The following is a 6000-nucleotide window of genomic DNA, read 5'->3' as shown; positions in this document are numbered from 1 at the left end:
ACACTGGAGTACGGTGCACAGGAGTCGCGAGTCTGCGCAGGTTTCTCTGCTTGTGGTTCCACTATAATAGTAATATAAAATTGTACACTGACCTCACTTACTTCTCCGGCAGTTTGTTTCTTTATACATCATATTTGGAGAAGATACAATCATATACAATTCAATCTATAGTTGTACGTACACTGTATATAACACACCTGGATGTACAGGGTCAAGGAAAACAAAGAAATGAGCATAATTTTCTCTTCGGAGAAGATGTTGAACCTAAACCCAAAAAAAAGAAACTCAAATAATGAATTCGACAATGTAAATTGATGAGATTTAGTAAATCATTTGATGAAGTGAACTAATTCTGAGTGGACTAGTCGCAAATGACATAATCAGCTCAGATCCTATTACTTCTTCATGGTATGTGACGTAAAGTTCCCGCCCAACCGTTTGACGGCGTTAGTGGCTATCGCATCTCCTTTTCCACAGCCTGTAGTACACATCCTCATCTAGACATTGTTCTTGTTCTGGTGTTTAATATCTGCATACTGCAACACTGTCGTTTTGTCATTTCACGTGACTTCACATTGAAGTGATGCATTCACTTGGCCGGTCACACGTCATCGAAAGCAAAAACTTCAACCGTTACCATGGTTTTGGGCCAGGGCTGTTCTGACTAGTACTTACTGATTTCAAAGAGTGCTTCTCGCCGAGCTAATTTACAATTTTTTGATAATATCTCTCTCCTAACAACCCCACAATCAAATATTTTAAGGTTAGTCCATAACCATAACAGACTACCCAATTGAACAAAACAAATTACGTTATCATAGACAATTTACATATTAAACATATTAAACACTTAAAATGATACAATAAGTGGGTGCGTATCACACATTATAAAGCATGGCACATTTCACAGTTTAACGTGGAAAACGGTGTTTGAATTATTGTGGCACTTACAACGTTTACCAATTTTAGTCTTCAATTATTAGTATGTAGCCTATATGCTTCGCAGACAAATGAAGTAAAACTTCCATATATTTTTAAAACGTAACACATTTTCGTTAATGCTTTCATGCATTCAGGGTATGTCATCATACTCAAGCTTTTTCTCATTTGCTAGCAGACACCACAAAGTACTTCATCATTGAGTGAAATAAGTTCATTATGAATATGTCTCATGTCTAGAACCTTACATTTTATGTGGAAAATGTCACACACGTAACACTGGAATGCCACACTGCGTATGCTAGGACTACTGTACGGATTCATCAAAATCAATAACCCGAAAGTACTCTCGACATAGTTGAAAACATTTGTGTCCCACATACTAGAATACGTTCACCCATCTGCAATTCTCATACATCCAAGATCGACAGTTCTCGATATAGAGTACCAGTTTGCCCTAGAGAAATCTGCTTGAAAAGTTACACATTAATATCCTATAATCTCGTAGATACATTGGAGATATGAAATTACTGTACGTACAAGATCATTAATGGAAAGTTAAGACGTAGCACTCCAAACTTACCATCAGAGCGACTGGACATAAAACATGAAGCAAGCGAACTTTCCACATTGCAACTCCTAAATTCTCAGTCATGCAACCTTCCTTATTCCACAGACTACCGAATCAGTTTAACAAATCTCAAACCAAATAGATATCATTCATTCTATAAGATGACTTTCCACACTGCAACTCCTAAATTCTCAGTCATGCAACCTTCCTTATTCCACAGACTACCGAATCAGTTTAACAAATCTCAAACCAAATAGATATCATTCATTCTGATTCATCTATTCCCAACCTACAAGAATTGTAATGCAATTGTGAAACGGAGCTCTGTTTAATCTGCCACTGTTTTGTATTAGGTATTGTTTTACATTATTTTAACTGTTTTACTACTGTTTATTTCCGGTTTTGAATGGCTTCTGCTGTACTGAAAATTTCGTAAAATAAAATGGATACAAATTTGATACAGATTTATTAATTTATGTCCAGATATTATTAGAATGATTAACAACAAGACTTAGGTGGGCAGACCACGTGACACGAATGGGAGAGAAAATAAGTGTTTACAGGATTCTTGTTGGGAAACCTGATGGTAAGAGACCTGTAGGAAGGCCAAGACGAAGATGGAGGGATAACGTTGAGATGGACCTGAAGGAAATCGGTAGGGATGGAAAAGAGTATCTAGATCTTGCTCAGGGTATGGACAGATTGAAGGCCTGTGTTGCTGCAGCCATGAACCCTCGGGTTTAAGAAGGCTAGAGAGTTAGTTAGTTAGTAGCAAATATCTCCTTTCAACGTCCCATTTGCAAATATATACATGCAAACAATAATATTAACAAAAGCTACTATTGTTATTAAATGATGTATACACAAATGTAAAATTAATATTATAAACATGGAAATTACTGAAACTTGAAGAATGTTCAACATTTCTTATTTGAATCAGTCATGACACTCAGTTTTGTAACTATATTATTTCATTGCCTACTGAGAAACATTAGTAAGTCATGGTTATATTACCTAGCAACGCGAGTAGCTCAATACCATTAAAAATAAACAATACAATTAGCGATACGTAGACTGCTACAGAGCTCTAAAATATTTATGCTTGCCTGTCCGACATCAAAAATTGATTAGTCTTGTAGAAGTAAGCATAGCCTCTATTTTCAATATGGCGATCACGTGACCATCTCTTGACATTCCTAAAGTACAGCTGCAACGAAATAACAACATCAATTATTATTTTCTAGCTCTATTAAAATAATGACAATAGTTAGGTATATTAATGGGACAGTGGTTTTACTCGGAGGAAACGATACATAACACATATGTAGATTTAAGTATGATATGTGACGATGCCAGGACGGGAACAGGGAGGGTGAATGCTATAGATCGGCCTACTAACCGATTACTCCAGAAAACAATTAAAATTAGATAAATAAAGGCTGTCTTTGTCCCAAATACCCATTCGGGTCTCTCCTAACAGGAAATAGCCCCCCCCCCATCCTGTCTGCGCATACTTTCTTTCTAGCTTCGTCATTGATATTTTCTGTATAGATGACGCGTTTACTTGTTTAACGTCCAAGAACTGAAGAAATCCGCCGCCACGAACGTGGGTGGGGATAAACAGCGGGCGAGTTGTTTTCTTCCAATCACACTTAACCTTCAGCTGTCATTCTGCTCGTCTACTCCACGTGGCGTCTCAGTCACATGACTGCGGATACGCTGTTATCGTACTTTGCAACTTCAATGTGGAGACCATGGGAAGTCAGAAGGACAAGGTGGCGTAGAGTAGATGTGTGGCAACACTGTGGGTTGAATGTGATTGTTGCAGCTGATGGGCGCGCTCCGTGGACTTCAAAGCCAGCCGGTCGTTAACGTAGCTAGAGCGTCAACTATACTTCTATAAAGTGCCCCCTCTTAGGTCTAAAAAATGCCAAATAGTAGATAACTGAAGGATATGAAAGGAAAGTTTGATTGCATATTCTTCCAAAGTTAAGATTCTACAATGAATGTCTTTGCAATCGTACTCCATACCATCATATTATTAGGACTATTATAATTATTACTTACTAAATAATATGTAAAATTAATAAAATTTGAGTGCTGGAGAAAATGTCAAGTAATTTTGAGAATCTAAGTTTTGAATTTCACTCACATTTATCCAGCACGGATCTTGTGAATTTCCCAACAAAGCGACACTTCATTTCAGCTTTCATTATGATTCCTATTACACAGGGTGATTCAAAAACAATGCACTGGGTTTTTCGATGTTTCCTTAGCGGTGCAATTACAGTTCACGTTCTTCGCGTTTATTCCCATTGCGTGGCGCAATAAATACAGCTTAACCAAGGTAAGAATGCCCCGGGAAGCTCGCGAACTGAAGTGCACAGTCATTTGTTTTCTCCACTTCTCTCGTACCTTTTCACAGTACTGCACAGTTTGTCAATGCAGGAATACGGAAACAATGCATGCAGCTGATTGCATCGCTCCCGTCGCTTACGGTTGAAAATTCGACTACAGCGCCACATGGTAACTCTAGGCTTGTGGAGAACTGGTCGTCCCAAAATTTATGGACCGTAGTGCGCGCGCAGCCGTCATTTTGTTATATATCTGTTCCATTTTGTGCCAGATTAATGGAACCATTATTAATTTTGCCACCAGAGGTCGATATAATCGGTTACGCAATGACGTAATAAGGAATCCTCGGTGCAATCTCGCAGCCCTTCAGGCAGCGCATTTTGTATTCTGACCCAGAGAGAGGAAGTTGTTTTCCTCAAGGTAGACACTTTCTGAAGGTGTCCCAGGAACCACGATATGGAGGAGAAGGATAAGTACTTTCCGTAATGTTTTAAGTTCCGATCTTGCACTCACTCACTCAATTATATTTTGTTCATCATCTTTCTGGTCTATACTACGTGAAGAAGTGACTTGACAGTCAAAAGACAGATTTAGTTCATTATTATTAATTAGTTAAACTAATATCCATCAAACTGGCCCAAGTGATGAGACAATGTTTATTTCAGCGAGTTTATCATCGAACAATCTTTCTTTATGTAGTCTAATTGTGCTTGCACATTATGTCAATAAACTCGCATAATTTGGAACAGTGTTGTATCTGTACTTTGGAATAGCATAGCTGCCCCATAGCTAATAAGCGGACCTTTAAGGCGGAAATCTTCCACTGCGCGCTTACTTCAAGGTTCGTGTGCATTAAACAAGTCAGTTTAAGGTGCATACAGATGCAGAGCATGGTTCTCTGTCGATTTGTATGGGGCATTTAAAACTTCGGTATAATGGCGCACTACCAATTAAACCCATTTGTAACGGGTGTACTAGATACTCCACAGGGAATTCCCTTCGTCGGAATGTCTTCAACCAGAAGATCTGAGTTAAATAATGAACTAAATTCTTATAGATTATAATAACATGTAACATTATGGAAAACTTACATCTGGTATCCAAATTTCGTCAAAGTTTTCACGAGGAACAAGAACTCTTTCAGTGGTGAAATTGTAGACCAATCGGCAGTCATACCAAGAAATAACAAGAAATGCCACAAAATCCACATCCTGTAAATGAACTTAGTGTCAAATTTATTCTGTCAAAAACAATGTGCAGTCTTTCTTCAGCTTTTCACAAATGCCCATTACAAGTAACGTGAGGGAGGAAAGATATAAATAGTAAACGGAACTTTATGTGCTAAAAAACTCAGAAATATTTATTTTTTAAGTGTCATAATTGTTGAAAATATGTGACAAAAAATGGAAAATATGTGACAAAAATAAGAAAAACATTTGGTAACAAATCCAAAATATTACATTCATTTCAAAGACCTGAAATCAGTTTCTAAATGCTTACCTCTTAGCAAGCTATTTTTTTGGAAGAGTTGCAGTGGATGACCATAGTTTTTTTTTCAAATTCTCCATTGTAAATCTGTGACGATTATCTCTAAAAACCATCTTATATTCTGAGAAAGATCGCTCCACGTCACAGGAAACAATTCTTGCATATTTGAAGCACGAAATGCCACTAACGCTGAAGTTTTCCAAAGCTTCCTCTTCCTCTACTTCACCTTCCAAAACACGTGCAATTTGGCACAACGTTTCAAAGCCTTGTTTTTTTTTCAAACATTTCTGTACATTTAGACATTAGCACTTGTGCGTTAGATCCAGTGAGTACTTTCAGTTTCGTTTCTACTATACGGACTTCACCCACGGAAGCTGCCAAACTGTTCGCGGACGATTCAAGCTTTCGTATGGAATTAGCGAGAAAGGACAGGTCTGTTGAGATGTATGCCAATTCGAATTCTACTTGTAAAGAGGGAGTCTTCAACAGTTCTTGCAGAATTTCTATGTCGAGATTATTTACGACAGATACAAATTTTTCAAAGTTCTGGGCATAATATGCAGCTGCATCCAACCAAGTGCCCCACCGCGTAACTATTATTTATAAATATTGACTTTGCTTGTCCCGGGGTTTCTCTGGAGCAGAGA

At 37.8% G+C, this 6000-nt stretch overlaps 1 long non-coding RNA gene across 1 annotated transcript in view; it reads right to left on the bottom strand.

The window, feature by feature from the left end:
• Positions 1 to 4956: 4956 nt before the first annotated feature.
• The window catches only part of LOC145980138 (uncharacterized), a 33102-nt gene continuing 32058 nt past the window's right edge, over positions 4957 to 6000 (bottom strand). The window contains exon 3 of the long non-coding RNA XR_014440835.1: positions 4957 to 5076. This is a non-coding gene — a long non-coding RNA (uncharacterized LOC145980138). The remainder of the gene's footprint in view (positions 5077 to 6000) is intronic.

This window comes from Lepisma saccharinum, chromosome 27 (genome assembly GCF_977018435.1).
Source record: "Lepisma saccharinum chromosome 27, izLepSacc3.1, whole genome shotgun sequence".
NCBI lineage: Eukaryota > Metazoa > Arthropoda > Insecta > Zygentoma > Lepismatidae > Lepisma > Lepisma saccharinum.
This window is presented reverse-complemented; position numbering and strand designations above follow the sequence as displayed.